The 14,317-nt window shown below is 43.2% G+C and overlaps 1 protein-coding gene across 2 annotated transcripts in view; it reads right to left on the bottom strand.

Moving 5' to 3' along the window:
* Window positions 1-14,317, bottom strand: part of LOC147640746 (uncharacterized) — an 88,592-nt gene that overhangs the window by 62,042 nt on the left and 12,233 nt on the right. The window lies entirely within an intron of this gene.

Raw genomic sequence — 14,317 nt, 5'->3', positions numbered from 1 at the left:
TAAGGAGGTTCACATCTCCCACGATAAAATATTGTGGCTAGTCTCGATGTCAACCAAGGTGGGCCATGCAAATAGGTGATACTTCTAGGGGAAATCGCTCAAGGTGATCTACTAGTTCTATTTTAAATATGTCAAGCACAAACATGGATGTGATTTTGGCACCGCCTAATCATGCAAACCTTATCTCAAGCTTTTATGGAAGAATGTCCGACGTCCCGAAATGTGAATCTAATACTTGGACTCGTCTTAGGCTTCAAGAGGAGCTCATATCCTTAGTCCTCATCTTTGCCATCCAACATCTTGTTACAAGCTCTACAAATATCAATTGACGTGGTGTGAGCTTTTGTGTTGCATGCTCTGTAGATATCGACTTTGAATGGTTGTGCCAGACTCATTTGGCAAGAATGCCTTAAACCTATGAGATGAGTCTTCCTTGTTTTCAAGTTTATTTTCAAGGACCTTTGCATATGTAAATGTGATTAGTTTCCCAACCATCAACTAACCTTGTGTCTCTAATGTAAGGCCTTCTGAGGATCATGACCCTCTTCCCTAAAAATCCATTACCATCATGAATGCATGGTGGAAGCTAAGCCTAGCATATTCCAATTTGCTTCCTGAAGGACATCACCCAAAGGTTTAGTTGTGTTCCCATCGGCAATCTTGATCATGAGGCTTGTGCCTCTCTAAGATGAATGGTGGGATTTCCTAGGACTTGCAACAATCCTTGATGATTATGCTGACACCAGCACCACCATCCAAGATTATAGAGACCATCGTCCCTTTAGAAACGATAGGTAACACGATGTTCCTCAAAATAGTGTCCCAGCTTGCTTATGGGCACTTTTGGTTGTCCCTTCGTTTTTGGTATGGGGTGAGGATACTGAATGTGACATGGCTTATCCTTCTCCTCTTTAGGTTGGTGTGAGGGCTCTTGGGTTCCAACTCATCCCCAGACCGATAAGTCTCTCAAAGTTGAGAATTCCCTTTTAAAAAAAACTTATCAGGACTCAGACTTCCGAGGTCAAGTAGGCAATGAGGCCTGCTATGTCCCTCGAGTAATATTCACACTCACTTGATGGGGTCGAAATGAAATCATAAAAAACAATCACCTCTAAGAAAATGTTACGATGACTATGATGACCCATGGAAGGCCAACTTTATCCTCCCACTAAGTCCTCCTTCAATGTATCTAGCAATGTGGAATTTGGTTAGATTAGTTTTAGATATAGAGGCTCCAAAGCTGGCTCTTAAGATGTAGGTTTAGTTAAGGCTTTTGGAAGGTTATGAGGTTCCCTTATTGGTTCTATGATTAGCTTTGGGATTAGGTCAGGGAGATGCTTAAGCGGGGTCAATGGTGGTTGGTATTGGATCACTTGCTCAAGTACTGGCTCTAGTTCAGCCTACACCTTACAAACTCTTGGGCTTTTTTTCATTCTTTCTTCAACATGGGGTTAAGATATTCCTTGGGTTTCTTTGGAAGGTTTGAGTAGTAAATGGGTTTTTCCTCTTTGGAAAGAGCTAGCTTAAGTGGGAGATCACTTGTTATCTTTGCAAGGGAGGTAGCTTTAAAACTCTTATTTGAACCAATTTAAATGGTCACAACATCATTGTCCTTGACAACTCTGTTTAAACCACTTTAAATGGTCACAACATTCCTTGACAAATTTTCCTGCATTGTGTTTTCACGTGCTCTTTGATTTTTTCTTCTTTTAAACCTCAGAATCTGGTCCTTTAGCATTTTCAAGGACTACTACAACAACCTTATAGGTTTGTATCTTAGGCTCTTTGGCTACTAGCTTTGAGGTTGAAGTCTAAGCATAGCTATCTTGGATGTTTCCTTGCAACTACCCTCGAGACTTGGTTTAGAAATATCCCTGACTTGTTGGTTTGGAGAGCCTTGTGATGGCCTTAAGAGGGACGGCATGAATAAGTCCACCTTGTATGTTTAACAAGTTAAGGCTTGTCAAAGTGGGACCACATGAATAACACCTTATATGTTTAATTAAAGGTAAGGCTCATCAAAGTGTCTGATATGCTAGCCCCAATTGGGTGATTGTCACTCTGTTGAGACAATTCGTGAAGGCATGCTAAAATCTCCACACTTGTAACATGTGCCTCCATAATTGGGGTTTGTAACTAAGGATCCGAGGATGGAATTGGTTACTTGGTGTGTGACGGATCTATGAGGACACTCAGTAGCATGGTGCAAGCCCTTGTAATGGAAATGTTGAAGAGGTGGCATGCGTGACATGTTATTAAAGTGTCATGCTCTTTTTTACAATGTAGTTTCAAAAACAAGGAGCCATAGCAATGGTGGCTACTAGAGGTTGTTCTAGATATCCATATGAATCATATTCCTCAAATGTCACGTAGGCTATAACGCCTGTGAAACCGACGGTGGACCGGATGGCCATGTCCGGGGTTCAGTGGGAGAGGATGCCCATGCGGAGTCATGGGCGGCCAGGCTAGTGTGGACGGCAGGCCACACACTATATAGCCTGGGGGATAAGGGGCAATCCTCATTCTTCCTCTATGGCTGGGTGGTGAGCCAGAGGCCGTCCCCTCTTGTGGTAACGCCCGTAAAGCGATGTTACGGATATCTAACACTGGTATCAGAGCGTGGTTCGATGGGATCGTCAGAGTCCGCGCGTGACCGGGGGACCGGAGCCCACTCGATGGTTTTCGACCATTCATCTCCTCATCCTTATCTCCACAATGGGGTGTGTGGAGGGAGGCGGCCAAGACATTTGGAAGGGAAGAACTCTCTCTCTCTCTCTCTCCCTGTCACACACAGCAAGCAAAAACGCAGGTAAGCAAAAGCAATTTTCGTTTTGTTTTTTTTTTTCTCTGCGTTGAAATTGTCTGCAAAGAAAACGTTGAAGCCTGTGTGTGGGGGTGGGGGGGCGAAGACCAGCCAGCCCCACGTAAAGCTCCCTGTAGGAGCTATTGTGTGTGAGGCGAAGAGCAGCCCAGGACGAAGAGCCCACTACTGTGTGGGGGGGCGAAGCAATTTTTTCATTCGGCGTGGGGGGGGCGAAGGGCAGCCCCACGGCGAACACCAGCCCCACCAGCCCCCCTATGACTTGCGTTGAAGAAGCTGCTATGAATGGCCGAAGAGACTGCATTAAACGGTCTCATGAAAATGCTGTGAATGGCTGTATAAGGCTTGAATGACCTGCACGACCAGCAAGGCCAGGCGGCGAGACGACGGGCGTGTGGAGGTGAACACTGCTGCTCTGCTGCTCGATAGCATAAGCCATGGGCCAGCCAGGCGGCGGCCAGCCAGGGGCGGCGGCGGCCAGCGCAGCCACAACGCCAGCCAGGCCAGGGGGCCGGCCAGCCATCAGCGGCCACCAGCGAGAGGAGAAAATAAAAAGAAAAAGAAAAAAATATGTATTTTTTAAAATATATATTTCATTATTCATTTTTAATGAAATTAAAAATGACAAAATTCAAACAAATCCTCTCTCTCGGATGGGGAGGAGGGATAATCCCGGCAAGGCATAGCCTCTCGATCATTTTTATTTTTGTTATGAAGACTCTGGGAGCGTAGCGTCGCCAGATTTCAATTTCCACTTTTGCGAACGTCGTCTTGCTAGAGTTAAAGTTTTTGTTCGAACAAATTTGTGTTTGTTTTGTAGTTACAAACAAATGTGTTCTTCTGTAGACACACCTTCTTTGCAGTGTCACCACTCAGGTCTAGTCCGGAGTGACTTGGTCCTAGTTCGAAGTGAATTGAGGGTAGCACATGTGGTGATCACACATTTGGTTCAGAGAGACTAAATTTAAGCTGAGCATAGACTTAGTATTGACCATCAAAGTCACGTAGTTTGGCTATAGTGTAAATCTAAAACTGCGGTGTGTTTTTGGGCTAAGAGGACCGGCAATGGCGTCAGTTGTGCCTAAATTAGACGAAGTGCTTATCACGAGAAATCAAGGTAAGCCTAATTGAACCGTAGTGCTCATAACCCTTCACAATCTTTTAACAGTTGCTAGAAGATTGTGATAAACTTTGGCAAATGAGAACCATGTACAAGCGTAGTCTTGATGTGGTTATGCCTTGTGTCCAAACAAGTTGCTTACTGTTTGTAGCAACAAGAGAGCCTTGGCCCGTAGAGGCAAGCTGGCCCTTGTTGGTAGTAACAAAATAGTGTCACTACTTGGGCCTAGAGAGTAGTGACTAGTTTAATTTAGTCACGTAGATTGCTTTGTAAAAGTAATCCCTAAGGTGTGTATTACTTGGGATAAAGCTGCTAGCAGTACTCAATTGAATGGTTTATCTAGGAGTACTAAGAGGGATTAGCATATGCCTAGATAATAATAACAGATTTAGGATTGATTTGTAGAAATCAAAGGTAAATCTGAAGGGGTACAGTCTTGAGATGTAATGCTCAATGCCCTTATAGAAGTTGATCGACGAAGAGAACTGTTCTTAAACTTACTAGCATGGTTTTCTCTTCTTTTTATTGCCATGCGTCAACATCCCACTGCTTGAGAGTTTGTGGTGATCTTTCGAGGGGGGAAAGAGCCTTTTTATATGTCACATCAATTGGTTTGGTGGTAATTTGATGGTAAGGGACATCAAATTCTCACGTAATCGATTGTAGTCTTGGTGGAATGGGATGCCAAGGCTTGTGCATGTAACTTGACTCTTTGGCAGGTCTGTATGTACACTTGTCTGTAGTGATAAAGTGTGCAAGATAAAATTTGAACTTTGAAAATTACCAAATATAGCCATAAGTTGGGATAAAACCCAGTTACAGAGTTTGGAGAAGCTCTAGGTAGCAAGACCATGATGGTGTACTAGTGCTAATAGAGTGATTTAGTTCCGGAGTGATCTAAATCTAGAGGTTAGCAGTAAGACTAGTTTGGTTGGACAGTTTCATGCATGGGAGACGCCCTATAGCATTTTGCAAGCGTAGTCTTGCCTATGTTCAACATAAGTGTGCGATTGTGAGCACATTTTAGTTGCTACCATATGAATTTGGGAAATATATTACTTTCCTACATAAGCAATTGTAATATTGCATGACAGGCTATTTTGCTTACAAAGTTCATGTGCGTGTAAACCCTATAAGTCGTATGACCCCTGGGGAATGAGGAGCATTTCTAGGGTTTAATAAGGTTTTACATGGCAATAGTGAGTAGTATCTCACTCCAGACGAGCCTGGTTGTTGTTAGTATCAGATCCGACATATGTAGTGTACATAAACTCGGGCTGAGTTAGGATAGGAGGCTAAGCCGGAGAGCTTAGTGGTAAATCCTACTGTATTTGGTGAGTTTTGACTTAACCGGAGTGTTAAGAAGTAAACTCAAAGTCTGGGGCTCAACTGGAGTGTTCGGAGGCAGACATATCTTTGTTAAATCGGAGAATTTAGCAACAGATGAGCTTGGGGTGAACCATGGTACCCAGGAAAAAAGCTCTTCATACTAAAATAGTGCACAATAATTTTAGGGTGATAAAAATCCATCGTAGGAATGTTTTACAACTTTCCATAGATGATAGATGAAGACCATGTACTTTACGGAGTTAAAGTACATAGGTGGTGACTTCGACGCCACATTTTTTTGAAGTCACCAGTGGTGTGGTTAGGTCAGCCGAGACTCCACAAGACCTATGCACTAGTTTTTAAGTTGACCTCTATGATAAGGACGTCCAAAAATTCGTGTTGTAATATCAGAGATTGTACTGCAATGTGCAATGGAGGGGTCAATTTGTGTAGTCACTTCTTAGCAACAAGTGACTTAAGCATCTTGTTATTATAGATGGTTGTATATGGTACTCCCACTCGGGGGAGGTACGCCATTGGGTACGGAGTTACTCACAGACTAGTATGGAGCTACTAGTGTGATGATAGTGGGTACGTAGTTACTCACTACTAATACATAGCTGCTAATAAAATTAAGATCCTCGAGTGAAAGATACTCTAGATCAACATTTTAAATTACCGAACCACAATCCATGAGTATCGAGGTACTCATAAATATGTTGCCGTTGCTCAAATCGAGGGACCGATTTGTTCGATGGTATGGAATAAGCAACAAGGAGAGTGAAATAACTTAAAAGTTACACATCACTAGTCCTAGTGAGTTGTCAAGGTCATCCGTAGTTTGATGATCCCCTCTACCTATCAGACAACATTCAATTTTGCAAGCCCTGGCATTTAATCCGTAGTGATTATGAGTTTGGTGTGAGATATGGTTATGAAGTTCTTACAAGAGTACTCGTTTATTTGCTTGTCATCGGTTATAGCTTGGTAGAGATTGCCACCTGTGATGACTAGGTAGCTTTGCCGCTATAATGAGGAGGCAGAAAATAATGTTCTCATAGTTATACTTCATACCAACACCAAACAGCGATAGGATGAAATTCCTAAGTTCATCATCACGAAATACTGTGATGTTTGCATTTATATTGAATGTATGATGTAATGAGACATTGGGCTTGTGTAATTACCATCTAGCAACCTATGGCTTCGCAGACAGCAAGCTCAGTCATTATCTGTGATTGATAATGTGGTTATTAGTAGTTTGGAATTTTTCTTGATAGATGGTACAACCATGCCACGTATGAACGAGTTGTTTGATCAACTCTATGGGTCGAAATATTTCTCTAGGATAAACCTGAGATCTGGGTATCATCAGGCTAGAATTAAGGTCGAGGATGTTGCGAAGACAGCATTCAGGACACGATTCGGTCACTTTGAGTTTTTGGTTATGCCGTTTGGGCTAACCAATGCTCCAGCGACTTTTATGACGCTGATGGACAATGTTTTACGTCCATACTTAGGAAAATTCGTAGTAGTTTTCCTAGATGATATTCTTGTGTACAGTAAAACGCGTAAAGAACACTTGGCACATTTGCGATTAGTGTTCCAGTTATTGCGACAACACAAGCTATTTGCGAAGGAGAGCAAATGTGAATTTTTTGAAAGAGAAATTCACTATTTGGGCCACATTATATCCGCACATGGTACGCGGATGGAACCTGAGAAAGTGGAAGCTATTCTCAAGTGGCTAGCCCCAAAAAATCTCGAAGAATTACAGATTTTTCTTGGCATGTCGGGGTTTTACCGACAGTATGTAAAGGACTACGCGAAGATCGCAGTCCCGTTAAAACGGATCAGTTGCGCACGAAACAAAGAATATATGTTGGGAGGGACACCAACAAAGAAGCTTCGAAAAACTTAAGGTAGCCATAATAGCTGCACCTGTTTTGACTATAGTTGACCCTACTGAGTCGTTTGTCTTGGAGACAGACACTAGTGGTGAGGCCATTGGAGCCGTGCTTTTGCAAAGGGGACGCCCTGTTGCATTTGAGAGCAAGAAATTAGATAGGACTCAGCGTAACTACTCGGCTCACGAGCGCGAGTTACTGGCCATCGTACATGCACTTAAAAAGTGAACACACTATTTATATGGTGCCACTTTTGAAGTACGTACGGATCACGAAAGCCTGACAAGGCTTTCGAGTCAAAATGAGTTGAAAGGTCGAAAAGCTCGGTGGGCGGAGCTCCTACAGAAGTTTGACCTTCAGATTCGCTACCAAAGTGGTAAATATAATGTTGTGGCGGATGCGCTTAGCCGCATGCCACAAATTAATGAGTTAAGCTTTACGGTTTTCAAGAATGACTTCTTGGAATCACTTCGTGGCTTATGTGAGCATGATCCTGTCTTTAGAGAGGTCTGGCGCGCTGTACGCGTACGCACTTTGTCACAGCTGCGCCCACCTTCCTCGCCGGCACGTAATGCTAGTCCGGAGAGACTGGCCGTAGGTGCGGCGGGTAGCGAGGCGAGAGTTAGTCCGGAGAGGCTAGCTGAGTCTTCGGGGTATAGTTTTGAGCCGAAGAGCTCAGACATAGGCCCTTCATCACCTTTGTTTTCCTACATGGTTTCAAAGGATGATGCTAAACTTCATCGGCGGGGGGAGAAGTATGCTAACTACTCCATTAACGACGGGTACTTACTCTACAAGGGTAGGGTGTGTGTACCAACTATTGGTGACTTTCGAGCATGCATTCTTAGAGAAAGTCACGATAGTCCAAGTGCTGGTAATCCCGGGATACAAAAGACCTATGCACTAGTCAAACGACAATTTTATTGGCCTAGTTTGTTCAAGGATGTCCAGACTTATGTGCTGTAATGCAATAAGTGTCAGGTCAATAAGCATAAAAGGCTAAAGGTTGGGGGCTTGCTCCATCCTTTAAGCATTCCTCAACGGAAATGGGAAAAAATTTCCATGGATTTCATCACCGGTTTACCCAAGACGAGTCGAGGGAATGACTCAGTGTGGGTGGTAGTGAACAGGTTAACTAAAATGGCAAAGTTTATTGCCACCAAAAAATGGTAAAAATGCCAGAGTTGGCAAAACTCTTTATTGAACATCTCTACAAGCTATATGGCTTGCCCGCAGATATAGTGTCAGATAGAGATAGAAAGTTCAACAGTCACTTTTGGAGGGAAGTCTTCAAAAAGCTGGATACTACTCTGAGTATGAGTACGGCGGACCATCTGGAGTCTAATGGTCAAACAGAAAATCTCCAACAACTGGCTTTACACCATTCATGTTGATGTATGGTTTTCAGCCGAGGTCTCCAATGGCTGTAGGCCTAGAAAAGAAGAAGATTCAATCTATCAAGGATTTCTTTGAAGATATGAATGATATGCTCAGAGCCGCACGTGAGAGCATTTGTAGCGCTCAGGATCGCGCTAAAACTTATGCGGATAAAGGACGTAGAAAGGTGACCTTTGTAGAAGGTGACTTTGTATTCCTCAAGGTTCCTACGCAGTTAGAAACCATGAAAACGGGAAAGTGTTATAAAATTTCTCCGAGATATTGTGATCCTTTTAAAATCCTTAAGAAGATTGGGGACGTAGCATATAAACTTGAGTTACCGGAGAGTAAACTGAAGAAATCAGTTCACGGGTTAGAGAACGCAGTTTCTCCAGAGATTTTGGTAGACTTGATAGAGCCACCAAAGATACCATATGAACTTGAAAAAATTCTACAGTATCGTGACAGACAAACTCGACATAAAGTGTACCAGGAGGTACTTGTTAAATGGACAGATAGGGATGAGGAGGTAGCTACCTGAGAACGCCGTAGTGCAATTTCCAAAAAGTTTCCCCAGTTTGTTTTCGAGGACGAAAACTCTTCTTAAGGGAGGGGTAATGTCACGTAGGCTTTAACGCCTGTGTGACCGATGGCGGACCGGATGGCCATGTCCGGGGTTCAGTGGGAGAGGACGCCCATGCAGAGTCATGGGCGGCCAGGCTAGTGTGGACGGCAGGCCACACATTATATAGCCTGGGGGATGAGGGGCAATCCTCATTCTTCCTCTATGGCTGCGTGGTGAGCCAGAGGCCGTCCCCTCTTGTGGTAACGCCCGTAGCGACGTTACGGATATCTAACATCCAATGACTCATAGCTCTCCTATTATGGACTCTCGGAGTCCACTATCGAAGTCACCGAGTATCGATATACTCCAAGAGGAACCGCAACCAGTTGGGGTGATAATACCGAATGTGGATATCGCATTGGTGGCGATCTCTTGGTAAAGGATTTTGATAAATGGACAGTGGAATATGTTGTTGCCATATATATAGGCAGTGATGTGTGTGAACACACTTAGGACCGCCGGGGCACTTTTTTCCTCTTTAGGAGGTTTTTTTCCCCGGCTTGTATATACGCCCATCGTTCTAGGGCTAACTTATCTTTTGTACATTGACACAATCTAATACATTGTGTGTTGTGTGCATTCTTGCTTCCTCTTCTCCAAGCTTTGTGTGCTGTCCTGCAACCCTAATTCCAACAATTGGTATCAGAGCAGGCATCGGCTCTTAGGGCTACACCGCCAGCATCCTCCGACTCACGTTCTCTGATTGAGGTGAGTTTTCACGAGCGCTTGTAGGTTCCTATACTCTGCAAATAAGCTCGGAGGAATTTGCGTTCTCAGAAATTGCATCTGAGGTTGTTTCGGGTTCCGTTTTTGCATTTCAAGTTCTGCACAGGTGTTTTCGTCATTTTGTGCAAAAATTTCGACAGTGCAGTTTATTAGTAGGTCTGCAACTTCTTTTCCTTCCACAGGTAGCAACAATAAATCTGAGAAAGCTCTTAATAAAGGTAAGAAAAAAATGAGGTGCAACTATTGTAAGGCAACTGATCATGTCATTAAGAATTGCCCTAAGCTAAAGGCTAAAGAGGCAAAGAAGAAAGAGTCAAATGCAGCCACAATAGCGGATACTTCTACAAATGCAGATTCTGCAAATATTGTGCAGGATACAGAATGGGCGTTTAGCGTGTATTGCCAGTATGATCCATCTGTACATGATGCATGTTTGGCAGTTTCTGTTGACTCTCATGTATGGTATTTTGACAGTGGTGCTACAAAGCACATTACCTCGCATCGTGAAATGTTCACTTGTCTTGAGGTTGTCCCTAATGGGAATACTGTCACATGTGCCAATAATGCTTCTTACCCAGTGAAGGGCATTGGTAAAATTATGCTTACTGCTGCAAATGGCAGCGCTTTCACACTTTCAGATGCTTTGTATGTGCCAGGGATAAAGAAGAATCTATTGTCTGTCTCTGCGCTTGCTAGACTTGGACTTGTAGTCAAATTTGTGGATGACAGATGTACTATTCATGATTTGACTTCTGGTGATACGATTATTGTATCTGGCACCTTGTTTGTGGGCTATATAGGCTCAAATCTTATGAAAAGTGTGTGGAAGTTTCAGTAAATGCAGTTTCTGATGAAAAGGCAGTTTTAGATGCAAAACTATGGCATGCTTGTTTTGGTCATATGAACTTTGCTAGTTTGCCGCGTTTGCAGAAATTTGATATGGTTGCTTCATTGTCCCCCTCTTGAGGCACCATTGAAACATGTTTGCGAAGGCTTTATTTTGGGTAAAATGCAGCGTTCTGCGTTTTCAAAGGATAGTTTTGTGCGGGCCAATCGCAAATTGCAACTTGTACATAGTGATGTATGTGGGCCTATGTAAACTCCGTCATTTGGTAAACACTTGTACTTCGTGACTTTCATTGATGATTACTCAAGGCATGCATGGGTATATCCACTGAAGGCAAAGTCCGAAGTGTTTTTGTGCTTCAAACAATTTTTGCTTATGGTTGAAAATGTATCCAATTGTAATGTGGACACCCTCCGTTCTGGTCGAGGTGGGGAGTACATGTCTAAAGAGTTTGGTGCATTTTTGGCTAGTCGTGGGATAAAACACCAATGTACAGTGCCGTATACCCCTCAGTAAAATGGTGTTGCTGAGAGAAAAAACAGGTCACTTATGGAGATGACACGATGTATGGTCAAGAGCCAAGCTTTGCCACATGCATTTTGACTTGAGGCTGTCATGTGTGCTGCATATGTACTCAACAGGTGTCCCACTAAGGCCTTGCAGTCTATTACTCCATACGAAGCTTGGCATGGCAGGAAGCCTTCTATTGGTCACATGCGTGTCTTTGGTTGCTTGGCCTATGCTTTAGTGCCTGTGCAACAACGCAGAAAATTGGATGATAAGGCTGTCAAATGCATTTTTGTTGGTTACAGTGCTGAGAGCAAGGGTTACAGATTGTATCATCCGCAGTCAAAGCGTATCTTGATTAGTCAAGATGTTATTTTTGTGGAAGTTGCTCTGCAGCCTTTGTTATCATGTACCAAAGAGACAGGTGTGAGCTCACGGGATGTATTTGATACGTTGTTGCCTCTCTTTATAGGTGGGAATTCAAATGTAAGTCCTAATGAGGCAAATATTCAGCCTATGCAGATTTCAAACGACATCATAGATCAGCCTATTTCTGATGCAGATTTACAGGATGTAATTCATGAGGATAGGGCTGAAAATGAGTAGGCTAGAGGTATGCCTAAATGGCTGGTGTAAACCTTGCATGATAGTAAAATTGATGCACCTATTTCTAGTCATACTCGTTCAGGTTTTCAGCATGCCTCTTATGCATCAGATTGTTATGCTTTGGCTGTGTCTAGTATGTGTGAAGAGGAAGAACCTCTTTCATTTGATGAGGCACAAAAATCAAAAAATTGGTTGGCTACAATGCAAAGTGAATATGATCCTATAATGAAGAATGCTACATGGTCTTTGCGTGATTTGCCTATTGGTAAAAAGATCATTGGATGTAAGTGGGTTTTTAAGTTGAAACGAAAGCCATATGGCAGTGTTGATCGCTATAAGGCTAGACTTGTTGCGAAGGGTTATGCTCAAGAAAAGGGCATTGATTTTGATGAGACCTTTGCTTCCACTTGTCGTATGACTACCATTTGTAGCATTTGTGCATTGGCAGCGCATAATGGTTGGAATGTACATCAGTTGGACATAAAGACTGCGTTCTTAAATGGAGATTTGCATGAGGAGGTGTATGTAACACAGCCTCGTGGTTTTGTTCAAAGAGGAGGAAAACAAAGCGTGCAGGTTGAAAAAGGCTTTATATGGTTTAAAGCAAGCTCCACGAGCTTGGTATGAAAAGATACATGCATATTTGACTGCACATGGTTTTCAGAATAGTCCAACAGAAAGCACTTTGTATGTTAACTGTGTGGATGATGTATATCTAATCATTGCTCTCTATGTCGATGACATGTTGCTCACAAGACCAAATGAGAGTCATAGTGCTGATTTTAAGGCTGATTTGAATGCCTCTTTTGAGATGTCAGATTTGGGACATTTGCATCATTATTTAGGGATACAATTTAAGCAGTGTGATGGAGGTATTGCTTTGTGTCAGGCAAAATATATTGAGACATTGTTGCGGAGATTTGGCCTTGAAGACTGCAAGCCTATTGCTACTCCAATGGAGACAGGTTTGAAGTTGAGTCTTCATGATGCTGGAGATCACTTTGATGTCACACTCTATCAGACAGCTGTTGGTTGCCTCATTTATGTATGCATTACGAGGCCGGACATTCAGTTTGCAGTCTCACAGGTGAGCAGGTTTATGCATAGCCCAGGGTCTCAGCATTGGAAGGCAGTTAAACGCATCTTTCGGTACTTGAGTGGCACCATACATCTTGGGTTGTTTTATCCCAAGGGGAGATCGTTGCCGCCAGATTTACATGCTTTTTTGGACTCAGATTGGGATGGTTGCTACTATGACACAAGAGTGTCCACAAGTGGTTTTTGTTTCATGCTCGGTAGCTCATGCATATTTTGGTTGAGCAAGAAGCAACCTACTATGGCCACTTCTAGTTGTGAAGCTGAGTACAGGGCAGCTTTCACAGCTATGGTTGAGTGTGTGTGGCTTAGACGGCTTATGGCTGACGGGTGTTGGACAGGAGTCTGCCACCTCTATCTTCACTGACAGTCAGAGCGCATTGGCAGTTGCGAGAAACCCAGTTTTTCATGCTCGCACAAAGCACATTGAGGTGCATTATCACTATGTCAGGGAGATACTCTCAGCAGAGGAGAGATCAACTTGGCCTATGTGCCAACACAGGAGGACCTCGCCGATCTTTTCACAAAGGCGCTTCCTCATGAGAAGTTCGAAGCTTTCCGCAAAGCTTTGGGCTTGCTCCCCTTTGTGGACTGATCTACTTCGGGCATGGCACTCCCCTATACATGAGTGCCAGCTCTCGTTTACATCATCACTCCCAGGGGGGATTTGTTGCCATATATATATATAGGCAGTGATGTGTGTGAACACACTTAGGACCGTCGGGGCACTTTTTCCCTCTTTAGGAGGTTTTTTCCCCCGGCTTGTATACATGCCCATCCTTCTAGGGCTAACTTATCTTTTGTACATTGACACAATCTAATACATTGTGTGTTGTGTGCATTCTTGCTTCCTCTTCTCCAAGCTTTGTGTGCTGTCCTGCAACCCTAATTCTAACATATGTGTCAGTTGAGGTGTATTTTGGAATGGGTGGTAAGTGCTTTGGCACTGAGAGCATAGGTTGTGGTGTCGAGTTTCCTTGGTAGTATCCACAATGAGTTGTATTATGGTTTGTAGCATTGGCAATAAGCATAAAACAATGTTGTTATCTTTGCTTAACAGACGCTCCATACTTGTAAGATTTTGGTAATCACTAACCCATCTCTCTCTGTAGAAATAAATGTGGGAATTGAGGAACTGGCTTATTTGTGATGGTGGCTTTGAGGTCGCCTTTAAGTCTGGACCTATGCTATTGACCTATTTGATTAAGCAAATTTTCTATCAATTCATCCATGCTTATGTCCTTGATTAGGACTCTAGATGGTGTTGGTTGGGCACCCTTAGCCATTGAGGCTTTGGATGATACATCCCCTATCTCTTGGTTTGGGTGGACAACCTCATGGCATCCTTGTCATGAAG

This window comes from Cibotium barometz, chromosome 2 (assembly GCF_041138505.1).
Source record: "Cibotium barometz isolate CiBa-2024 chromosome 2, ASM4113850v1, whole genome shotgun sequence".
Taxonomy (NCBI): domain Eukaryota; kingdom Viridiplantae; phylum Streptophyta; class Polypodiopsida; order Cyatheales; family Cibotiaceae; genus Cibotium; species Cibotium barometz.
This window is presented reverse-complemented; position numbering and strand designations above follow the sequence as displayed.